The 25959-nt window shown below is 35.4% G+C and overlaps 1 protein-coding gene across 1 annotated transcript in view; it reads left to right on the forward strand.

The window, feature by feature from the left end:
* Positions 1-14246: 14246 nt before the first annotated feature.
* The window catches only part of LOC135939748 (GTP-binding protein Di-Ras2), a 141143-nt gene continuing 129430 nt past the window's right edge, over positions 14247-25959 (forward strand). Inside the window, exon 1 of the mRNA XM_065484297.1 lies at positions 14247-14350. The gene's annotated coding sequence lies outside the window, so the exon portion shown is untranslated. The remainder of the gene's footprint in view (positions 14351-25959) is intronic.

Genomic DNA, 25959 nt, shown 5'->3' on the forward strand with positions numbered 1-25959 from the left:
TCACGAGCGCAAATCGTCCCACGCAGCAGCGGCGGCAAAAGAAGATTTCTTCGCTGCTGCTGCTGCTGCTGCTGCTGCTGACGAATCTAATTACAGGATTGTTTTCTCCGCTCCCCGACGCAAAAGGGATGAAGAAAGCTAGCTGTACTCTCCGAAATTAGCCTCTTGCTAATTGGATTTTGTCTGCTACATTTTCTTGATTTGGCTTCGACAACCAACCGCAGCATTTGACGAAAGCTGACTCGAATTTTCTCTTTATATGTGTTTCAAAATTCTAGAAAGCTTAAATTTAACCTTTAAAAATAATTATGAGAAATGGGTAATGAGCCAAAAAATTGCCTAAATTATTGCCGCTCAATATTAAAAGAAAATCAGCTCCAAAATTTGCAAGCAAATCAAGCTGTTGCATTTTTTCCTAATTAAAAATATGATTTATTTCTTTACCTTAAACTTTGCACAAAATTAGGTGGATTGCGACGGGAGGGATCCAAATTAAGAGAAAACCCTTGAGCAAGTTATAAAGCAGAGCTTTACAGGCCAACAATTAAGAACATTTTTTGGCATTGTTGACTAAGGACGTGGCTCATTGGGTTTATTGTTTGTGATTATTAGCAACAGTTAACTTCTACAACTTGCAATAATAAAATCAGGACCGGGGGATAGTTCAATTTCAGATTTAACCAATTTTCTTTGGTTTCTAAATTATTTTTTCGCTTAATCTCGATCCAGGGTTCACCAATTTTGCAATGCGCAAAATGCACCACTCGTTTTTTTGTGCAAAAACCAGCTGGAAAAAACCACCAGTTTTGGGTTTTTCCGCATTTTTCCTAATTTAACCCCGAAAATGTCACATTTCGAAGCCAAAAATTCAGAAATTTCGGAAACTTACGAAGAGAGAGTTAAACGGAGAAATTATGGGCTATTTACTGATTTTAAAAAAATCCCAATTTTTGGTCATCCATCATGAGAATTTTTGACCTTAAATAACAATGCATGAATTTCAAAGAAAGGCAAAACTGCAGAAAAACCCGCAAAAACATTTTTTTGCAGCGCAGTGGTTGGGCTTTTACAAACCATGTTCCGTATTTCGATCCCTCTCCTCGTGATCTATACAATAGTGTATGAATCATGAAAGCAAAATTTCTCTCCTGGCAAAATAAATCATGATTTTACAATAAGGAGACAAATTATATTGCCACTTGATTAGCAATGAAATTACTAGCTTTTTTTCCTTGATTGAGAGACACACATAGAAGACAAAATTGAAAATTTCTCGTTGCAAAAAAGTCATTGTTTTGTTGGTACGTGGAAGCCGTGACATTTTTGCGTATTCTTCATTGTAGTAATTCGTCTTTATTCATGTCTCGTGGTTTAGTAATTAAGATCGAGATCAAGACCAAGACTGAAATTACATAAATAATCAAAATCGCAAATACAATAAACAATTATAACAATTAAAATATCACTTTCGAAATACAAATAATTGTTACAGCTTACCCCGTAGTGCGGGTCTTATTAATTCGAGATCAAAGTTTATAGAACATCCTCGCACGAAAACTCATCCTAGCCGGAGAGAGAATATTGTGTTGCGACTGCTGTCGTGCGAGGCTTAAGGTGCAGTGGGGGAGAAGGTGCAGTAAGGGTGCACTACTTGTCGCACACCTTTGTACTGCCACCTGGCGATACAGGTTAAATGCAAAGTAGTAGGACAGTAGTGGCGAGAAGGCGCCACAGTTTAATTTGAGTCTACTAGATTTGGCCGTCAACTGGAGCCCTATTTCATGGAACAAATTAAAAACTCGAGTAGTCGCCTATTTCAAAATTAGATTAAAAACAATTTTAGCAATGTCCGAATTTTTCATCAATATTATAAAGATGTTTCCAAAATTTTCTAAATTACCTTTTTTTTAATTATAATGTTTTTCAGGTAAGAAACTTAATTTAATCAATTAAATTTACAATTAAAATGAATTAACAAAAGATTACGACCATTTAAAATTTCTTAAAAGTTAACCTTTTAATTTACGGAGTTGTAAATTCCGATTAAAAGGTGTGCTCCGCCCCTAGTTAATATTAGAATATTCAATTATCATTAGCTTTTTAGTATTTAAAAATTCTTATTACACTTTCATTAAAATATTATTTAATATAAAATTTATAGCGAGGAAATATTTCTCAGTGTACTAAATATCCCCTAAAGAGATAGAATATTGGTTGTGAGATGAGCGATGCGATGTCGGCCGCGCCGCGATGGAGATGAATAATTCAGCGTGCGTGAGGTCCATTCCATGCGGCGTCTGTTGCGAAATCGAAACGCGGCTCGGGACGAGGCGACTTGGGCGCGGGCAACTGGGCCAAAATTAACATGCAGCCGCAATCAGGTGCCAGGCCAGCCACTTTTAATCCCCTTTTCACGTTTGCCTCACTCTGCAGGCCGCATCATCTCGACGACTAATCTCGATGGGCGCGCACAATGTTGCTGCTAATGAGAGAGCGAGAGAGAAGCGCAGACCCTTCAAACCCTCTCTCATTTCTTATTCATGTTGCCGCGGCCAGATTACAACTTTGCAAACTTGAATTCCTTTCCCTCGAGTGCCTGCCTCGAATTTCCAGCGCAATTAATATATTGGAGCTTGGAGGCGGGTCTCATGTAATTAAATTGATCACGTTTGGTTTCCGAAAACCAATGCAAATTAAAATAAGGAAATTTTACAGTTTTTTTGTTTGCCACTTGAAACTCTTAATATGCATAGTTAAAACCCACCAGAAAGGGAAAATGTTGAACAGATTTTATTTGTAACTATTAGATAGCTAGAATTTTTCAAAAATTGAAGGATAATTAAATAGAGGATAGCAGCGCTTACAAGATTGATTTGCATTATGGCACTTGATAGTTTTCATAATAACAAAATATTATGCTCTTTTATTTAAAAATTTCATGGCCAATTTAATCGACTATTTAGCGGATAAAGAGCTCAGATTAAATTTTTCAAAATGCAGCATACTCAAGTTTGGAAACAAGGGAAGAGGGAGGCTGAAGCAAACCGACAAATTAGTAGTGAGAAATGAGGTCGTCGATTTCGTCACCGAATTTACCTACTTAGGAGTAACGTTTCAGTCTTCCGGAATTTCTTTTTCTAAACATATTGAGAAAAAAGTGAGAGCATCAATTTTAGCCACCTCCAAACTGAACTCTCTCCCTAGATCATCAGTCAGCACTGCTTTGAAACTTTTCAATCTTGCAATAGCTCCAATCGCAAGCTACGGAATAGAGGCGATTTGGCCATTTTTAAGTCTCAAAGACTTTAATAAATTAGAATCCTCCAAATCAAGATTCCTAAAAAGAGCTCTATCTGTATCTAAGTTTACTAAATCCAGGCTGACATATAAATTAGCAGATACTGAATTTTTTGTAAAAGAGTTGATAACAAGATATTCACTGCCGGAGACTGACTCATTTAAAAAGTTCATGGCTAACCAGGACTTTAAGGCCTCCGAAATCGACCCGGGGTTTTTCGTCACCCCCGCCATGGTCAACCAAAATTGGAAGGGAGCCCTTTTTAATAACAGAAACATGTTCACGAGACACGCTTGTCGCGGTTTTCACTATTTTATTTGTAAAAAATTGACCTACCACTCCTGCGCGAGTGAGGACTGTGAGTGCAAATTCTGTGATAAACCAATCAGTTTCTACCATTTCCTCGAATGTGATAAGAACACTTTGACACTGTGCCAAGTCGCCAAAGCAAAGACTAGCAATGAACCTGTGATTTAATTATTGTATATGCCTGTTGTTGTACACCCGTGGTGTCTAATAAATATTTCATTCATTATGCTCTTTTAAGATTAACAAATAATGATTCAATGCATAGCTATTATTTTACAAATAGCATTTAAAACTTTTAGAACAACCGAACGCAAAGATTTCTTATCAATCACAAATCACTGACAATTTTACGCTTGCAGATTAATTTATTATTGTTGATAATAATTATCACCTCACACGGATCCTTATTAAAAATATTCCGAAAGTTTTTTTAATGTTTTTATTGATTCTGAAACAAAAATAGTGATAATTTTAAAAATGACAAGAGGAAAAAGAGTTTACCAAAATTTAAGGCAGGATGCATATTTATGTATGGTAAAAGATGAATAAACCATTAAATTTTCCGTGGTTTCGTAATTTGTGATTTAGAAGAGCCACTGTTCATTCCCAAGATTTTAAAATTTGGCAATTTCGTGAATTAAATTTTAACATACGAATTTTTCAGTCTTGATCTGTTTGAACTTCACATTTCGATTTTTAAGCGGATTTATTCTGGCCAACAGTTGAAAATTGTCTGTGGTTTTTGCTCAAAATTTTAACAATTTGTTTTATAGATCCACCTTGGTTCGATTAAAATTAAAATTTTGCCAATTTCCTTCAAAATTTAAAACACTTTTGAATAAATTTTTATGAGGATTTTAATTCCTTCTCTTCGAGACCTACTAAACGGCGTTTGAAACTTTTTGGGGAGTTGGAATAAGATTTTCTGAATAGACCACTGGGGGCCGGATTCAAGCGACGCGCAGATAATATGGCGTCTGGTAGAGTTCGGTGGGAAACGTAAAATGAAATTGGCTTGGAAAATTCATCATGAAAATACCTCCAACACAATGAATATTTTTGTCGTTAAGTCGTTAATACTTTACTAACCTCGATAATTGGCGAATCGACCATTAGATGGCACATCAGGCTAGTGGAAATGTAACAAAATACACGGGAATGAAATAATTAGGTCGGCACGCCTCTTTTTTTCGACGCTTCTGATTGGCCGCTGGGCTGTCTCTCCTGATTAGCCTCCATTATTTCGACGCCATATTGGCTTCTGACCAGCGGGAACCAACACAGATCGCCATCCGGACCCCGGTGGAATAGACTTCACCATTTTAAAAGCTGACCACGCCTTTCTAAAATATACATCTCATGAGTTCTTTAGCTAATCCAATTCCTTAGAAATACGTTGATGCATTGGTAATAAACATTTTTCTGGTGTTTTTTCATTTTTTAGTATCAAATAAATCCTCTTTTATTTGGCTGACTAGGAAATTTTTCTCTATAATTCACGTCAGCATTTTTGCGATGCGCACATTATTTTTTTCTAACAAGTTAAAAGGTTTATAATTATCAGACCTAAAAAGTTTCGCAATATAAATTGAATAAAAAAACCTCTGAAAGCAACATATGATAGAGCATTCACAAAACAAAAATAGCACTCTCATTACATGCGCTGAAAATAAATGTTTGAAAACTAGCTAGCCGTTATTTCGTTGAAATTACTGCGACACGAATGCAATGCAATATCACAGCTCCCATTCCGTTCCGTGTAGCTTTATATATCGAGGTCGGCGACGAGTTTTTAATTAAGTGTCGCATTCAAACACCATGCTACAAAATATTCTATTTCGCTGGCTGCACGTGCAGCGGCGAGTAATTGGCACAAAACGCGTCGTTTCCCTGCCGCACGTTTCGCATTCGCTCCTTCAAAGAGCAGCGCAAATCGCAATTAAAGCTCGACAAACAGCCGGATATTAAATGACGCAAATAGCTATACGCACGTCAGACTGTTTCAATCGAAAATTTATTGAAAAATAAATCTGATCAGATAGTTATAAAGTGGAATGACAGCGAATATCACCGCTAAATCCTTTAATACACATACAGATTAGGTCTTATGGATCATGTACAGTTAAAAAACAGTAGCGATGTAAATTTTAGAGAAAATAGACCTCAAAATTAGCATTGTTTTAAATGGAGAATTCTCAAAGGAATTTTGCAATCGCGATTTTCACTGAATTTCCGCATTTCCCCGAAGAGAGGCTCACACTGTCAGATAGATCTCGTTGAGAGCATTCCAAATCATGTGAGAAAACGTGGCCAAGCGCTTGAAATTTCGGAGAAAACTGGCAAAAACCATCTGATTGGCCAACAGAGGGGGGCGTGGCACACACTTTCCCGCTCTCGCTTCTCGCTTTGTTACACAAGATGGCCTAATTTCACTGAATTATCATTTTAATTACGTTTTTATCATCAGAAAATTTTGAAATTTTCACACGTGGTAAGCAATGAATATGACTTTGTAAATCAATAAATTTTTTTGTGTTTTGTGGAGTCTCTATAATAGCCACAAGGGTCTGAGTTTAACTCTGAAAATCGTGGAAACGATTAATATGAAAAAAATAATTCTATCTCGAATATATTAACTTAATTTTGGGTTTTTATGAAACGGTCGAAAGCGACTCGTCAGTTTTTAATTTTTCAAAATAAAAAATAATATATAAATAAAACGACCAGCTGATATTTTTAGACGAATTTTAATGCGAAAATAGTAAATTTGAGAAAAAAACTGGAAATTTAATCAGCTTTCTGAATACAATATAAGCAGTTTTTGATGCTTCTATGAACTGTTGAATTTTAATGAGGCCAAACACATACACCTTTCGAAAATCTGCAATTTTTAAAAAATAAAAAAATTACTTTCAAGACCCAAAAGTACCATTTTTTTCTTCTCACAATTAAATTGTTGGAAGCATTTAATTTACTTTACTAAAAAAATAGGGTGTAACCAGCCAAATTCGAAAAAATTCCGTTTCAGTTACTATTCTAAATGTCACTTATCTTTTATTTTATTTTTTATTTAACTTTTTTTAAACAAAAATCTCGATTTTTTTATCACGAACTTGAGCGGCTGGAGGGATGAGCGAACACGCGCCGCATACCTTCAGCTCGAGGCATATTATAATCATCTTTTTTTCGGGGCGTGAGAGGTAGACGTGTGAGTTTGCGGTGCGAAATTGGGAAATTGGCTGCTCATCCCTGGGCAAACAGACGGGAAAGTTGAGGCGAGGAAACGAAATTATTGAAATTCAGCCACACTTGCGTACGCTTGTTCTCGCCGCCCCTTTGACAGCTTTGCGCGGGCTTCCTTTCGCCGCCGCCGCTTTTGTGAACAGATAACAAAAAGGCAATTTTCGTCACGTAACGCTTGATTTGCCCACGCGCCACCCGCCACCCGCCATCCGCCACCCGCGTGTGCTTTTTGACAGAGTCATTTTCATTTCCAATGCTTGAATGCCGAAGCTGGAAAATGAGCTCTCACTCTCTACATATATATCGATTTCGAACACGGAACCTGCGACTCGATATTTTGTCAACCAGGACAAATTTTCCGCGCTCAAAAGGAAATTATTTAATTATTTAACATAATATAGAGCCAAAATCTCTCAAAACAGCAAGTTGTTATCCATTTTTATGATTTTTTTGCGTAAACTTTGCCAAAATTGACCGACAAACAGTTGGGAAAACTCCGAATCTACAATTTTTGCGGGTTTTGCTGGTGTTCTAAGGTCAAAATCTGGGACTTTTGAGTACTTCGTAACTTTGCTCAGGGTGGTCTTGGAACCAAAATTAAAAAAAACCCGTTTAACTCGACTCAACAAGGCAAACAACTTTTATGTTGGCCTCAAAGTGGTAGGTCAAAGGTCAAGGCCATACAAATCAATTGTTTGATTTTAAACTCGAATTTGAAAATGGACATATTGAAATTTTTTATTTTTCTCATAGCCATTTTGTAGAGCACAAAAAGTGAAGCTAAGAACGTTAAAATTTGGAGTGACGTTTTGCCCCATTTTTTTAATAAAAAAAGCTGGAGGCTTCTAGCCTCCCAGATCCATCAATCCATTTTACAAACCCTAAAATCCAACAAGGTTGTCAGAATATTGCAATTGAAATTAAATGCTGTATACCTTGCTGTTTTTCTTTTCGTATTTTTACATAACTCAGAAAAACGTTGAGATTTTATATCTAAACTTAAAATATTTATTTTAATTAGGCAGTAAACCAATGCTGATGTTAGTGACAATGCTGTTATAAATAAATTATTTAAAAAAATTAATCACATTAGAGATACAATTTTGTTAATTTTTAACATAAAATTAGGTCAAAAGTTCAAAGATTTTAATTAAAAGGAAAAATATCCAATTTACAACTTTTTCAGGCTTCCTTTACAGGTGCGCACTTAATTAGTCTGACAGAAAAGGTAACTTAAAACACAATTTAATTAACGTGATGGTAATTAAAGTACACTTTCGAAAGATCTTGGAAAGGACGAGAAGACAAGCAGAATTTGCTAGTTTGAAATTAAAATTATAAGAAACTTTGAAATTTTGGATTGGTTTTGGATGTTTATCTAATTTATCTAAAAATTACATTCAGGCTAGGATAGTTTAAATTTAGCTCAATTTAGTTAAGTAAACTACGCTGGAAATAATGAATTACACAAAAAAGGAAGCCGACAATTACCAATTATGCCCTTATTTCCTCCTTCTTTGAAAGACCACAAGCACAAACGCAATATAATTAATTTCCCTTGCTTGAAAAAAAGAGAATATACCTTTGAAAATTACACTTTGCTCAATTATCCGGCAGCAAAAGGGCCTATTAGAAAGAGCAAGAAGTGCATCAACGCCGCCCGGAGCTGCGCATGTTGATGAACCAAAAAAACCAAATTAATGTTTACCTCGGCGGAATATGATCGTGTGTTTTTTGCCCACGAGAAAGGGAAGGGGATAAAAAGCTGCAAAAACCGCGGAGCAGAATAAATGCGAAAATGCCGGCGGTTGCTTTGCAAACACAGCACAATAGGAATTTTTGCTCTCGCTCTTGTGGCGTTCCGTTCCGCCCCGTGGCTCGGAATAAACGAATTGCATAGTTGTTGTATGTGTTTGTGTGTACGCACTTGGCCCCGGCCTCCATTGTTTTTTTAATGCAAAACGCACCAGTGGAATTTTCCCCCTGCGCAGCCTGTTTGTCTTGATTAATCATAATTAAGACTAATCCGCCCGCCAACACGCGTAGGAGCAGGCAGCCGCGCCAATTCATTTTCAACGCCCTCAAGGTTTTATAATATATTATATGATCTCATTAATCGAAGCAAATTTACTACACGATTATATAGCAAACAAAAAATTAGAATTATTTCTCTTTTTAGAACTCTGACGCTTGGTTTTATAGATTTTGCAAAGAAAACATTAGCAAGCATTAAAAAATCGGGAAGATAAAAAATGGCAATTGTTTAAAAAGTTTTAAAAAGTCAAAACAAGACCCGTATGACCTTTGACCAGCGGGGGCCAGATGTGCGATATAATTGGCTTCCACTGCGCATGTCCAAGATGGCGTCTGAATTTGCTCAATGTATTGCCATTTTGTTAATATTTCTTACTTGAAAACACAGTATTTATATTTAAGTGATTTCAATTTTCACATTTCGGCTGTACATGGAGAAAAGACCTTCTGTAATGTGACGTATTTATTTAGTAACAATATTTCTATTAATCCCAATGTTGAGCTCTATTGATATTTTAAAAACTTAAATCTATTGAATGACTTAATAAGTCTTAAAATATTTATGATTACTATTATTAAAAAAATAGATAATAAATATTATAAAAAATTAAATCTATTATTTTTGTCAATTTGTGTCCTGTATTTTTGTATGAATCGTATATCACGACTACAAAATATTTTGGGAAAAATTAAAGCTTAGGCTAACTGCATAAGAAGTGGGGTAACAATCACTAAACTCAAGGAGTCAAAAGTTGCTTTGAATCAGAATTAGGTAGAAATTAAGAAAAAATGTCCAAAAAATGATCCGTAATGACCTTTGACCATCTGGGGCCAGACGTGCGATAAAATTGGTTCGCACTGCGCAGATCCAAGATGGCGTCTGAATGTGGGAAACAAAAAGCCGTACGAGTGTCAAGAGTTTGTTTTTACGATCCAAAAGACACAATTAGTTAAGAGTAATGCAAATTATAAGTCACAATATTGACGAAAACTTGGTTCTTTGCGCGCATTTTCACTTGGCCGTTATTTCGCGCCATACTCCACCGGACGCCACATCTGCGCTTCGCACGAATCTGTCCCCCGCTGCCTTTGACCTTCATTGATGTCCTTAAATTTGGTCTCAGTCTACGGGCTTTGCAAAAGGAATCCAAAGAACGCCTTATTTTTTAAATTAGACCAAGAGGAAATGAAATATTGCAATTTTCAAAATTTCAAATAATCTTGCAAAATGCGAAAGTAAATATTTTGACTTTTTTATAGCAATTTGTTGCTCTAATCAATTCTTTAAATCATCAGCAGTTTAAACTCCTCTTTAATTCAGATGTTTTTTTAGTTGTTGTAACTGGTTAAAAAATTAATCGATGGACCTAATTTCCAAAGCGGAAAATTGCCTACAAAAACGCTTTTGTTTTTGTTTGCGTTTAGCACCTGTGCCCCTCGGTACAATGTCCGTATAGTAATCCCACAAAAATGGAAATTCTGTGCGTGTTTTTTGCGAGTTAGATGCCGGCCCATTAATTACGAGAAGTGCCGTTGCATCACCTGATGCGAGAGGAGCGCGCGGCGATAAAACCTATTCCGTTCCGCGATGTAAAATCCGCTCTGCTGTATTTTTCTTTAATGCATTTCGTGCAAAAGTTGCAGCGCTGCTCGTAAAATGCTGTTTCATGGTTTTAGAAAATTGTGTCTTGTTCAGCCTTGAGTAGGGATAATTAGCTTCTGCTCTCCGATTAGTACTTATCTGATTATTACCCCATGTTGTTTCAGTTTTTCCACTAAAACCTGCGCATCGCTTGTATCGTCATCTTGATCTGGACGTAAAAGTGACACAGGTTAAACGCGTTTAACCTAATTAAGTCGTCCGTTAATTTAAAATAGGGCTTTTTATGGTTCTGCTCCAGTTTCTGGCTCAATCGTAGAATTAAAAAAGGGTAGAATTGCTGCTGGAGTAAAGAGTTGAAGATATTAAACTCGTTTTAAACGTGGAGGTCCTCGTCCTGGACAGCTCTTTCGGTCCGTCAGTACTGAAACTGAAAATTTAAATCTTCCAGATAATTTTGTCTTGGAAAACGATAAACCGCTGCACAAAATTGTTAATCTCTGAAGGAAAACACACAACCTTCTTTTAAAAATTCAATATAAGTTATTTTTTATTATTAATTTTTATATCTTCCCGAAGTAACAAAAATAGTAGCAACTCAATTCTTAGTTAGTTTAATTTATTCTTAGTTTTCAACTATGAGCTATGAGAAGTAACCTAATTAGTGGAGATTTATTAGATTAGAATTTTCTGAAAAGTACAAGAATCGCTAGGATAATGATCTTAAATCTAACAAAAAGTTGATTTTATGCGTGACTTTTTTACTTTGTCGGAACTTTACAAAATTTTGAATTGTTGTTTGGCATTTAATCATTATCATTAATTTTTGCGATGCGCAGATATGGCGTCCGGTGAAGTATGGCGCGAAATAACGGTCACGTGAAAATGCGCGAAGAGAACCCAGTTTTGGTCAATATTGTGACATAATTTGCATTACTCTTAACTAATTGTGTTTTTTGGATCGTAAAAACACACTCTTGACACTCGTACGGCAATCCAAAGAGAGCTTTTTGTTTCCCACATTCAGACGCCATCTTGGATCTGCGCAGTGGGAACCAATTTTATCGCACATCTGGCCCCCGCTGTTTTGCAATAAGTTGTTTTAATGAGGATTGATGCAGCGAAAACCCGGAAAATCCTTGTTGCAAATGCATAAAATTGTTTCTATAGAGGAAAAATTGAGCGCACAATTTTTTGAGAAATTTGATTAAAAAGTTTGCATGTTTTTCAAATGGAGAAAATTATATCTAATTAAAATTTGATTTTGTTTCACAACAAAAAACTTCCACAAATAGTGTTCTACACCATTGGATAAATATTGACGAGAGAAATCGAAATCTGACAAGAAAATGTGGGCAAGCGCTAAAAGTTTGGAAACAATTGGCAATATTTGAGTTTGAATGGAAGAAAAACTTCTTGGTAGCGTTGAAATGATTGCGCATAGATCAACAACCAAACGCAAATTTTCTTGTTGTTGCAAGATAAAGGAAACAATATATCAATTATTCGACAGTAAAAATGTGGGTGTTTGTTGAGCGGCAAATTAAACGAGACCGAGACGAAAAGGTCATCTTTTGATTGTTTCACATTGTAGAGTTTAAATTATTAACACCACAAACTTCTTACTGTTACCGACAATTCTAATAATTTTAATTGTTGCTCTGTATCAATCCTCATTGTCAGTAAAAAAAATCGCATACAACATTGTTTAATTATTGTTTATGATCAACTGAATTAGTGCTGCAAATTCAAAATTACGGTCTTTGTTTCGAGAAGAATAATCTAGACAGCATTTTATGTTCTCAAATTTATTTTTTATTTACTTAAAGAAATGTTTTGATGTTTACGAGGATTCATAATGTAAAATCCTTGTTTCCAACGCATGAACTCATCCCTTAGGATTCAGTTGAAGCAAAAATTTACCTAGGTAACACTGTAAATTTTTTGGAAAAGTGTCTGTAAAATTAGCATGCTTTTCAACTGTCTCCTTACTTTAAATCCTATTTTATTTCCCAACTAAGAGTTTCCCTAAAAGGTTTCATAAGCTGTCGGACAGATCTCGACGAGAGGAATCGAAATCTGCCAAGTAAATGTGGTCAAGCGCTGGAAATGTTGGAGAAAATTTGAAAAGTTTGAATTTTTCCTGAAGCAAGATCCATTTTTAATTATATTCCAAATTGTAGAACAAATTGTTTATCGATCAACTGCATACTAATTGAATCCAATAATTTTCAATTGTTGCCCTGTATCGGTCCACGTTAACAATGCTGGATTTTTCTCATTAGAAATTTAATCGAAAGCAGGCAATTATTTACGCGATCTCATGTTTGTAAAACGGTTTGGGCCTCCCGGCCGTTCTATCAGACCGGGAGGCTGGCGCAGTAACTGGATCGGATGTTGTTGTTGCATTAAAGCAAGCTCCATTAGAGGCCATACAACATCGTATCTAACATTGTTAGCTCACTTGTATTGTTCAAAGGCAAAATAATTATTTCGCATGCACACACAATTAAGCGTATATAACCTACATATATAATAAGTGTGTGTGTAACTTTGCGGGGACAAAACCTTGGCCGGCAGTTGCTCGCTAATTTCATTGTACCACGCGCGCGGCAAATCAGTCGAAATAAGCCGCTTATTCCCCGCTTTGGGGACAATTTACTCGCTCATGACGTCATCCAAAGTCAGTTAGGCGGCCAGTTTCCTGTTTTGTGATGAACTATTGATTTTAATATAATAAATTCAGTACCAAAAAAGGAGATAATCGAATATATTTTTGGCTTTTTAGGGCTGGGACTTTTGGACGGTTAATTAATTTTTTTAGCTTTTTAAAAGAGCACGAATCATGGATTTTTTGGAATATTAACTACACTAAAAATCGTCTAATTCAGCCAAGAGTCAAAGAAAAGTGCTGATTTATGGTTTAAGGTCAGAATTTTTTTTAAAATCACTTTTTTTGTGAAATTTGTCACCCACGTGCAGTTATTTTTGTTAATCGATTTTCCCGTTTGTTTTTTGCATGCGTTTTGTTGATATTTTTCTTTGGGGTAGATATTAAATGTTGCTTTTCGTAAACATCATTGTTGAAATAATTAATTAATTAATAAATTAAAAAAGTCATGCAATTGCGCATTTTTATTTAAATTGCTAGCTCTTTTTGACCTTAATTTAATTTTAACTGGTAAAATATTTACTATTTGGGGAAGCAGATCGGGTAAGAAAAATTTTATGTTATTAATTTTTTAATATAAATGTGATAAATGTTTAAAATCCATTTAATTTCAAAACAATTGTATATCATTGGTAATTAATATCCTCATAAAAGCTGATTGCGAGTAGGAGATGCTCTTATTTAATGTGAGTATTTGAATAAGCCATTTATCTTCAGTTTTAATAAAAAAAATTGGTTAAAAAATATATTTTAATATGTTTAAAGATTAAAAATTAATAAGAACAAATTTTTCTACTCAAAAATCCGTAAAAAATCAACTATAAAAACTGTTATCCTAGAGCCAATACATAAATTTTGATGAAATACGAAGAAAATATTGCAAAATATTATATCGAGCGGGGGAGAAATTTTTTTGCTGCTCATGTTGCTGACAAAAAAGGTAGCTCGGAAATTCTTCCCTTATGCAACAGAGGGAGGGACGGGGTCGAGTATAATGTATACGTGTTTTAGGGAGTGCGAGGCTCGCGCAGGCAGACCAGCAGACGGGCATGCGTTCCGACGGGGTGCATTCATCCCTCACGCTATAGCAACTCACCCTCCGCGTGCACGAACGAGTCAGTCTCTGCGCCGCTGCCACCCGAAACACAGCTCTCTCGGTCAACGCCAACCCCAAATCTTCACTCAGTCAGAACAGGTAAGACAGATTTATTTTGGGTTTTTAGTGGGTTTTTGCAGTCACTTGCACAAAATATCCACATAATAGAGGACATCAAATAAATCTTTTAAGCATATAGGAATTTTTATTTTTAAATTTAAATAATTTTTTTTTTAAATATTTAGGATCGGATTTTGATTTGCAGAAATAATTAAGGGTTTGTTGGCATACCTATATTCTGTCAAACAATGAAAACCACAACACAACAATCACACCACATCGTTTGACAAGCAAATAATAAACGGATTCAATTCAAAATGTGGCTGTTGCGTATTTGTGTGTTGTGGTTGTTATTGTTTGACAGAATGGAGAGGTATATCCATCCCTACAGGTTAATCGATGGAAACAGTTTGTATTCTATTTAAAAGCTGTACATATTTGATGAATCAGTACATTCCATTTCTCAATTTATTGCCCAATTTCTCCACTCATTTTTTCTGAAATGTTTTACGTGAATTTTAGCAAATTTATTTGGTATATATTAGAGTGTTTATTGCAGTTTACAATCATTTAAGTCGTGAGTAAAACAGTTATAAAATTAAATTGACATGTATTTAAAAACAAAAATGCAGCAAAGTACATCCACAAAACTTTTAATATCGCTATACTGGCGCTGAATTCGTTTCTAAATTGAGATTGTGTGGAAAATTTTGAAAATTTAAAGTTAAATATGGTTACAGACTGTCTGAAATTTCATCTGTGTTAAAAAGTTTCACCGTTCTTATTAATTTAAGGCTACCAATCTTTAAAAAAACTTGATTTTTTGACTAGTTTCCAGATTGTTTGGTAATTTATTACGTAATTTCCATAATTAGTAATAATTAAAAGAATCTCTTTTTTAAGAAGATCATTTATTTTTATCAGTGGCTTTCTTTGATTTCGATCTTTAAAAATGTATTTTTAAAACTAAATTGAAGTGAATTGAACGATTTCATAGAGCGAGTAGAATTTGGCAAATTTTACAATTTAATTAGTAGTTTTCGTCCAAAATTGTTGTTCTACGAAAAAGAACATTATTTGTGGTAATTTTTTATGTTCTTTGGAAAAAAACTACGCGTTTAATGCAATTTTTCTTTACTTCCAAATTTCTTAAACCGATTTCAGGACAAACGTTTCATGGAAATTTGTGAAAATTTTCATTTAGGGTCCTAAAATTGAAAAAAACTGACAGCCTTTGGGGGAAAATCTATATTTTAAACTTAAATACATATTAAATATTCTTCTTCATTTTGACGATTTGTTGTTATTTATGATAAAAATTGGTTTTAATTCGGTTTCTATTTAACAAATTTGAAACTCCTTTTGTGTTTAAAGCAGTCAAATGAGGACGCCACCGATTATTTACGATTTAAGCAATTTCCTCTGCGTTTTCAGTTGCACTCCTGGCACTGGTTCTTCTTTTGATTGAAGCATTTAAAAAAATTATTTGTCACAGACTTGAATCTGAAATCATTAAAAATTAAAATTGAAATTAACTGATAATGGTGGCTTAGAAAACTAAGGAGATTTAGCCAATGAAGAAAAGATGTCAATTAAAAATCAGAATTTGGCATCTAGAGAAAAAATTGTTCCAAATTAAAAACTGTCCATATCGGCAAAAGTCTAAAAAGTATCAATAATTATCTTTTTGTTGAGTTAATAGGAAACATATACGTTTTCCACATGAAAACAACTCTGTACAATTTGATCAAACGCAATATTCGGTCCTTTCAGCCAACAACACACAGAGGAAAATTTCAATTAAAAATCAAAATTCATGTCACGCGGGTGCCAGTTTTAATATGTATTTTTTCAGTCGTAAAACCTTTCAAAATGGGAAATATGCAAAATTGCAAACACAATATCCGGAGTTTCTGAGAAAGATATAGTGGTCGTTGTGTTGGTTCCCGCGTTGACAGCTCAGAGCACGGAGCAGCATTTTAATTGAGTAATTACACACATTTGCATGTGTTTCGGGCCAGCGCGGTTTTACGGTTGCCGCCGCCGCCACCGCCGCGTCGCTCAAAACGGGCGTTGACCAGCCAAACGAACAACGAACCTCGACTCTGCGGCTCTGCGTCGATGCAAAACGTTGTTTCAATCTCTGCGCGACGAGTTTCGCTTTGGCTTTTTTTCTGTTTGACTTTTAAAAGGCAGAAAAACTTCTGTAATAAATACCATTTCTGCGGCTGTGTGTATTTTTCAGCAACTTTTCCTTCAAAAATATATGCCGCAAACACAAAACTTGCGTGTGTTTTAGCTCGAACATTTTCCTAGTCAACTTGTGAAACAACCTCGAGATCGAAGATTTTCTGAAAATTACGTGGACATGTTTCGCGACTGGTTTCTATTCATTTTGTTGAGAGTTAGCCAACGACCGTTATATAATCTTCAGATATATTTTTTAATTTCAACCAAGTTCCGATTCAAAGCAACTTTGAACTCTGCGTTTAGTGATTTTTACCCTATTTTCTATGCAGTTAGTTTAAGTTATAGGCAAAATGTAAGTATTTTTAATATTTACATTTTCTATAATCTATTCAAGTTTTTATAAACATTCCGTAAAAAATACAATATAAAAATTAATTAATAAAATTATCTTTTTTATTTTATGTGTTATATTTTTTATTTAAAATTGTAAATTTATATAATAAATATTTTTAAAGTTATTTTTGTTCTTTAAAAGATTTAAATTTTTAAATATATATACAGCTCATGCACATCAACATTGAACATTAAAAATATTTGATACAAAATACCTAATAAGTGTTCCCAAAAGTGGCCAATATATATGTAATTTTATCACAAATAAATCACTGCTTTTCCAAGTAAGAAATAATATCAAAACGGCAATTCTTTGAGCAAAATAAGCTAAGGAGAGGAGGCTCTTTAGTAAATTATTATAAGAAGAATTATCTTGCATGTTCTCTTAACCGTATAAAGCTTTACATGCCTCAGATCAGCAGTAATTAGCTTCAAATTTAAAATTCATGCCACAGACTTAGCTGCAGAGAATTCTGAACCAATAGAATGTAGCCTCGAAGTCGCCCGACTGCACTCACTCATTAAAAGAAAAATTGAGTAACGAAGTCTTGTTAACGGTATTCTTCCGATTATTTATTCCCATCATGCAAAAATTAACAAGTCAAATATTCTCTATTCGAGACGCAATACCTTGGAGTGAACATCAATAATAATTGAATAAAAAAATTGCAGACGTTCCACTGTCGGTAATTGCCAATTATGCAATTCCGATATTTTGTCTAGACAAACAATTTATTTTAATTAATGAAATTGTGAAATTGTTTTACGATTTAAATCAATTCTGCATTTTTATGTATAATTTCATTCCTGCCGTCTCTCTGTGTCTACCACATCAGTGCTAATTATTCCTCGTTTCTCGTAGGATCTCATTTAAAGAGGAATAATACTGCAAAAGCCTGGAAAAAGCTTGTTGCCAATGCATAAACTCGTCCCTTAGGAATCAGTTAAAGCTTAAATTGACCTAAGGAGCAGTGTAATTTTTTTAGAAAATTGGCTGGAAAGTTAGCGTGCTTTTCAAATGGTAATGTCTGTCTCCTTACTTGAAATCCGATTTAATTTCAAAACCCAGAGTTTCCGCAAAAGGTGGCATACACCGTTGGACAGATCTCGACGAAAGGAATCGAAATATGCCAAGAAAATATGTTCAAGCACTGTCAATTTGGGAGAAAACTGGCATAATTTGAATTTTTGTTGTTGGAAGTTCCTTTTTTACTATTGCAAATTGTTGAACAAATTGTTTATCGATCAATTGTTTATGGCATCCAACAATTCAAGTAATTTTCAATTGTTGCCCAGTATCATTCCACTTTAAATTATGACCATTTTTCATTTTGTTAACAATAAAATAGTCTATGGTTTGGAAAATTCAGCAAGAGTTCATTCCTTAAATAAGCAAATGTATTAAACTAGAAAATTTTATTTCAAATTAAGTTAAATTTCACCAAAAAAATAATTGGCCTTATTCTGAAAAAAATCACACTTTCATCAGGGACTTTCTAATAAATTTAAACAGTAATTAGAGTTAATTTAAGCTCATTTCCTTATATTTAAGTATATTTTAGACAAAGCTCTACATGATTTTTTTATAATTTCGTATTACATATCCAACTGAAGAGAAATCACATAAAACGAGAGTTGATTGCCAGTGATCTGAGTGTGCAATGACGTCAAATATACAATTCATCAGAAAAGAAAATCCTAAAATCCAACTCAGCAATACAAAAAAGTGCTCCTCTGACTAAGTTAGTCGCTGGAGCACATCTGGAAAGCAATAAAACTAAACAAATAAGCCATTTTATCGCGCGCGCGAATCGCGTTTTGTCGATTCCGCGGTGACGGCGTTGGCAAAAGAAACGTGCGGGTTGGAGCAGCAATCACGAGGTGCGAGCCAAGACAATGGTTTTCGTCTCGAGCCCATCAGCAAGAGATAAAGAGAGAAGAGCCGAAATGAATGGCGGTGCGATTTGGCCCCGCGTGGCATCGATCTGCGAAAATATACGCGTGTATCTGCGGTGTCTCGCGCGCGCATATCGACATCGCTGCCGTTGTGATAAATCGTTTGTATTGTTAACCAACGAACCAACCAACCAGCCAGGCAGCCAACAACACACCTACACACACACACTTCTTCTTTTTATTGTGCCAATGACTGACTATGAGTGCGAGAGAGTGAGTGAGTGAAAGCACACCATCCATAGAGTATTTATAGCACGCCATCCGCGTATTGATTCTTCGCACGTCGTCATGTTCGAGAACGGACGCTTACTTATTTTCTTTCACCTGCCAAGCAGATGAGAAGAAGTGAAAATCAACCCTTATTAATAAAGGATTTTTTAATTTCTAACTTAATTTAATTTTATAAATTTTTTATCAACGGGATCATAAATTAAATCTCTTTTCCCGCCACGCTGAACGCTTAAATATGGCGTCTAGTAGAGTCCAGTGCTACAAGTTTTCAGGAATTGATTTTTTTAGATATGGCGTCTGGTAGAGTGTGGCGGGAAAGTTTCAAACGTAAATTTAAATTGGCTTGGAAAATTTATCATGAAAATAGCTTCAGTAGAATGAATATTTTTGTTGTTATTTCTTTTAAAACAGCTGATGAGCCTGGTAATTGGTGAATCGACCATTAGATGGCACATCAGGCTAATGGAAATGTAACAAAATACGCGGGAATGAAATTATTAGGTCGGCACGCCCCTTTTTTGACGCTTCTGATTGGCCGCTGGACTCTCTCCTGATTGGCATGCATTATTTCGACGCCATATTGACTTCTGACTGGCAAGAACCAAAACAAATTATTAATATTAAATTTTTAAATGAAAGAGTTCAAATCTTAAATTAATATTCTGTAGCATATTGGCACTTAACTGTAAACAAGTTATTTCTTAACCCTTTAAGTTGAATGCCCTTTATTTATACAATAATAATAACCATGGTCGTTTTCCTTTTCAACAGGTACGGATTAAAAGGCGATTTTCGACAAGTTGCACCGAGGGGGAGGGCGATAATCGGCTTTCCAGCGTGAATTTAAAACAGATTATGATTACGCGCGGCATAATGAGAGGGAGCGAGCGGAAAACTCACTTTTAATTAGACCTCTCTGCAAATTGTAACAGAGGGCCGCCTACTTCTGCCGAGTTCAAAGACAAAGCAGCAAAACGCCTCAGGCGCGCATTTACAATTTAAATGCGGTTCTAAGCTGCTGGAATTCACGAAAGGATGAATTACCAACTTATTGCGAAACCAGAAATAAGGAACAATGTTTACGGAGTGTTAAGCTTAATTCTAAAGCTGAGAATTTGGCGTCTCAACTATTTTATGGTACGTGTTTAGCAGTTTAATCCAGGAAAAATATTATTTTGGCCTTTCCACCTTAAATATTTCCAATTTTAATTTATTTTTCAGCATCGGAACTCAATCCTTATAGCTGATAAAAATTATTACAAAAAACCTGCTGCTCTTATGCAAAATGTAATTTTAACTCTTACCAGAATTTTTTTCTGTATAAAATTTTGCAATAGCTGGAAGGATTTTTTTAACAATTTTGTGTTACCAGAGTTGATGAAATTCCAGTTTTGAGGTTGTACTGTTGCACAGAGAAAACTTTTCTCTTTAAAATTACAATAGAGAGCTAACTATTTTGACCCCTTTCCGCAGACTAAGCTAATTAGCGGAGTAATTAGCTCATTCCAGGCCGAGCCTTTGAAGCGAAAGCCGTCGGCGCTGCTCTCTCACTCACTCACTCGCGTCTAACAATTTGTTTAAGCGCAGTTGGGCCAAACTTGGCAATAATGACTCTCTCTCTCGCGAAACGCGAAAAACTTTGCCCGCACGAGCAGAGAAGAGAAGAAGAGCAGCTTGAATAATGGGGCTCGTTCAGCGAGCGCCGTAAATCTTTCCATTTTTTCTTATCTCGTCGGCCGACTGACAAATATCTTTTCCGCTCGTGTGTCGAAATTTCCCTCACCTTTTTGCTCGTAAATTCCGTCCGTTTTATGTCTTCAGCGGTGAAGATTGAATAATAAACTTGTTATGCAACCGTGTCGTCCGGCGAGACGAGCCAATTGCCTACTTTACACTTGTCGAACTGGCCATATTCACGAGGAATATAATGTTATTATGCTCTCCAGTTTTCGTTACTGCGTCGTATTTCAGTATTTTATACGTGAGCTTCACAGTAAAATGAGTCGTGTCATGCTTTATAAATGAGCAGCTTTCATTTCGATCTTTTATTCATAAGCCAATATATTCATAAATGGATTCTAAAGAGAGACCTTTGTAAAATTGATTTCATTTTGAAAATTCCAAAGTCATTCCTGTTTTCAATTTAAAAGAGCTTTATATTTTTAATATTTAAACTGAGCCAATGAGAAGAAACCGACTTAATTACGCAGTATTTGAATGTTTCCTCTCTTACATAAAGTAATCCAATTTTCTGTTATGGTAATGTTAAATTTAAATTTAAATTTCACTGCGACGCGCAGATATGGCGTCTGGTAGAGTACGGCGGGAAAGTTACAAAAGTAAAATGTGTAAAATGAATTGCCTGGAAAATTTATCAAGAAAATACCGTCAGCACAATGAATATTTTTGTTGTTTTTTCTTTACTAACAGCTGATTACCCTGGTTATTGGCGAATCGACCGTTAGATGTCACATCGAGCTAAAGGAAATGTTATAACAAAATACGCAGGAATGAAATTATTAGGTCGGCACGCCTATTTTCCGACGCCTCTGATTGGCCGCTGGACTGTCTCCTGATTGGTCTCCATTATTTCGACGCCATATTCAATTCTGACCGGTAAGAATCAACACAGATTGCAACCCGCCCCCCCGGTAGTAAATTTAAAAATATTTTTCAAAACACCATAGATATTTTACTTCTAGAATACTTTTTTAAAACTGCCGTGTGATTAAAAAAAATAACTTCCTAAGAAAAAAGGATTTCAATCAATTTTGCATTTGACTGTAATTCCTGTAAATTAATAATTTCAAAAATGATTTGATTCTCAAGTCGAATTTATTTATTAAAATTTTCACGTCTTTTATTTCCATTTTTTTGTGGAGGTGAATGAGAGACTTAAATTCTGCATCAACGCGAATAAATCATAGCGAGAGGCGAACGTCTAGATAAGGTGACATCAGCTTATTGGCTTATTTCCCTGTGGAAATGGGAAATTTATGCGGCATAACTGGCGTGATGAAGGACCATTAGTCTCCCGGCGGCTCCACGTGTCTACGTTGCAATTCCACGATTGAATTGATACAAATCGATTGCTCAGGCAAAACAGAAATATTAGACACAAGGGATGGATTTCTTTCTTCATTTTTGACCTTGACTTTTTAACAGCTAAAATAAATCAATTTGCTATATGGAATAAAATTTAATTATTTAAATCATTTAAATAAATTCTTTCCATTTAATACAAATAAAAAAGCAATATAATAATTATTTGAAATTCTTTTTTTAATAAGTAAAAATAAATTTAAACTAATCCTTTCAATTACTTCATACTGACAAAAATAAATTTGATTTGTACAGTTACATCATCTTTGTGGATTTTTTTAAAGATATTTGAGCTATATTCCACGATGTTCACAGCGTCACAGTTTTAAGTTAACAAGGCAAATAATTAAGTTTTCATTTTATAGACACAGATTTGGGAAAATGTCGGTGTTTTGCTTATTTGCCTGCGTTGAGAGTAAATAGAAAGTGCTGTTATTTCCACAACTACGAATTTTCGGAAGCGAAATGGGGGCAGAAATACCTGCGGCGTTAATAAACCACGACGCAGAGCGCATTCAGAAGGGAATAGCTACACGCACCGCGTGTGGCAAGGTTCCATTGAGAGCCAGAGAGCGAGAGAGAGAGTTTTGCACTCTAATTAATCCGCGATGTCGTTCGCTATTTGCGCTCCGAGCAGGATTATTTCGCCGTGAAACCGAAAGTTTCACGCTTACCCGAACAAAAGCCATATTTCTCGGCCAAAAAGACCAAAGTTAGACTCTTTTGACGCGCATTTCTCGGAGGAATTTAATTAAATCGTTCCTGACTGAGACGACTGCTTTTATTATTGCAAAAGTGCTTTTATTGTCTCTCCCTGGAGACTTTTTTTTTTATCTCTGTCTCTGCCAATTATTCTCGATCAAGTTGCCGCTTGAGTGCTTCGAATTATTAAGTCTGCTCTCGGAAGTTTGTGTACTAACTGTTCTGATCTCGATTGTCTCGTTTCAAATGGAAAAAAGCAAATAATAAATTAATTATAGCATCAAAACTTCCTGTAAATTAATAAAAGCTGATATATTTAATAATTATTTTTAATTAAATATGATTTTTTTATCAACGAGAGGTCTGGGTATTTTTATTTAATAAATTGGCCTCCAATTTTGCGTCAGTTAACCGTCTTAACTTTCAGTATGCAAGAATTCCATTGCTTTATGAGGGTTAAAATATTTAAAAAATTATTTCTAACTCGAAATAACGAAAAATCAGGCAGAAACTGGAACATTTTAAGATGAAAAATGCTTAAATATTTGATTTAAGTTGTTTTAATTCGATATTTTTTTAGAAACAACATTTTTTCTGTCTAAACCAAGCAATTTCCAGCAAATATACATTTTCCGCGTCTGAAGTTTTCATTTGAATTAATTACACTGCGCCCCGGAACAAAAAATCCACGTTCTGAGGGAAGAGGACAAAACGTTCTCTCATTATCCCGAGCTGTCAGCTTGTTTTTGTTCTCTACGGGCGCACGTGTGCGTCTTTAATTAACTCGCCTGCCGCGGAATGAGAGGGCGGAGGGGCGTGAAAAGGCGCGCCGCGACGAGTGCCGTTTGATGCGGCGTGTGTAATTGTGCACGCGAGATGATTCGAGCGTGCGCTGCAGCAGTTATTTCTTTCTCTCGCCGAGTGAAAGAGCAACCGCGCTGCATCCTCATTAAAAATTGTTCCCTTTGACGCATAGTGCATACGTACACGCGCCTCTATTTGTAGCAAAAATCTTTTGCCCTGGATGGGAGACTGCATTTTTACAATTTCACAACAAATCTTATATATTTAAATTTATGTTCGTTTTAAAGTGGAATGATAGAGAATTTCCCCGCAAAATCCTTTAACACTCATACAGATTAGATTCTAAGAGTCAAGCACAGTTAAAAAATACATAGGTAGCGCTGGAATTTTACGAGAAAATCGGCCTCAAAGTTAGCATTGTTTTAAATGGAGAACTGTCAAAGGAATTTTGTAATCGCGATTTTCCCTGAATTTCCACCAAAGAAAGACTCACACTGTCAGATAGATCTCGATGAGAGCATTCCAAATCAAGGGAGAAAACATGGTCAAGCGCTGGAAATTTCGGAGAAAATTGGCAAAAACCACCTGATTGGTCAACAGAGGGGGGCGTGTCACGCACTTTACCGCTGTTGCTTCTCGCTTTGTTAAGAAGGAAGGAATAATTTCACTTCATTATGTATTTAATTACATTTTCATCATCTGAAAAATTTGAAATCGAAGCGGGGGCCAGATGTGCGATAAAATTGGTTCGCAATGCGCAAATCCAAGATGGCGTCTGAATGTGTGAAACAAAAAGCTCTCTTTGGATTGCCTTAACGAGTGTCAAGAGTTTGCTTTTACGATCCAAAAGACACAATTAGTACAATAAATGCAATTTATACGTCACAAACTTGCTTCTTTTTGCGCATTTTCCGTGACCGTTTTTTCGCGCTACACTCCAACGGACGCCATATCTGCGCGTTGCACGCTGTTTAAAGTAGGATAAACTTTTCTTTTTACAAAAATAAAAAATCACGATCATTCCACTTGAAAAATAAATAAAATAAAAAATAAATAAATCAAGGGCCAGAAATCTTTTTTTTTTTTAAACAGCTGGATTATCTGTAGAAGCACTAGTGGCTGGATTTTAATTTTCTCACACGTGGCTCACGTTGCTGTGCGGACGAGTCTCTTGCGATAAGCACAATAATTTTCATTTACGACCGATATAAAGGAGGCTAGCTATCCTCTCACGCGCACGGGAATATTTGCAGCCTTTTTATTGCATGCGATTGCTCCGCTTTATTTGTTTCCTTCCACCCAAGGCAGTGGCAATAAAATTTTCAGACCGTCTGCAGTCTGCATGCTGCTCTCGGCGGACGTTTTACCACCAGACACACACACACACGACCTTAATCGATTGCTCTCGGAGGAGAATCAAAATAACTACTCAGGAAATTTGTCACAAACTGAAACGCGCTTTTTGAAGATGAGCATTTTTATTGCTTTTAGATGGATACTCGGGTTTTTGGACAATTTTGGTTCATTTGGCGAAAAAACAAAGAAATGTTCATCATTTTTAAGGGTTTGTAGGACAATTTTAGATTTTAAAATAAATTTATTAAAGAAGTAAGGAATTCACCAGTTGCAAATGCCACCAATAGAGATGGCAGCACCGTCTACTTTTGTAATAAATTTAATTTTAGGACGCTTCACCTGTGATTTCAGACTCAATCCTGCCACTGTGCATTCTTCACTTAATAAGCTTTCTTTTGACGTTCTGAAAACCAAAATTAGTCCAGCAATTCGCCGTAGAAACGTTGGAAAAGAATTTTCATTTCAAAAAATTGTTTTTCGAGATTCTACGGCGATTGGCTAAACCGATTTTGGTTTTCAGCACGTCAAAAGAAAACATATTAAGTGAAGAATGCACAGGAGCACAGGATTGAATCTGAAATCGCAGTGAAAGTGCCTTAAAATTAAAATTATTATAAAAATATATGGTGGCGCCATCTTTTGGCGGCTTCGAACACCAAGGGCTTATAGTAAAACTGGTGTATTGCATATGAAAAAACCAGCTTAATTGTTTTAAATTATTTATTTTTAAGAAATACCCTGTACTCTGGACTGAAACCCAATCTTTCTCTGAAAATAATCCAAAAATGTCTCTTATCTAATTTAAAATTTCTTCCAAACCTCTGGAAAGAACCATTTTGTGTCTCTTTTTTATCTCTAAACTCAATAAAATTGTCCAATTCCTTCTCGTTTAGAGGAAATTAACAACATTCGGT

This window comes from Cloeon dipterum, chromosome 3 (assembly GCF_949628265.1).
Source record: "Cloeon dipterum chromosome 3, ieCloDipt1.1, whole genome shotgun sequence".
In the NCBI taxonomy this organism is placed as follows: domain Eukaryota; kingdom Metazoa; phylum Arthropoda; class Insecta; order Ephemeroptera; family Baetidae; genus Cloeon; species Cloeon dipterum.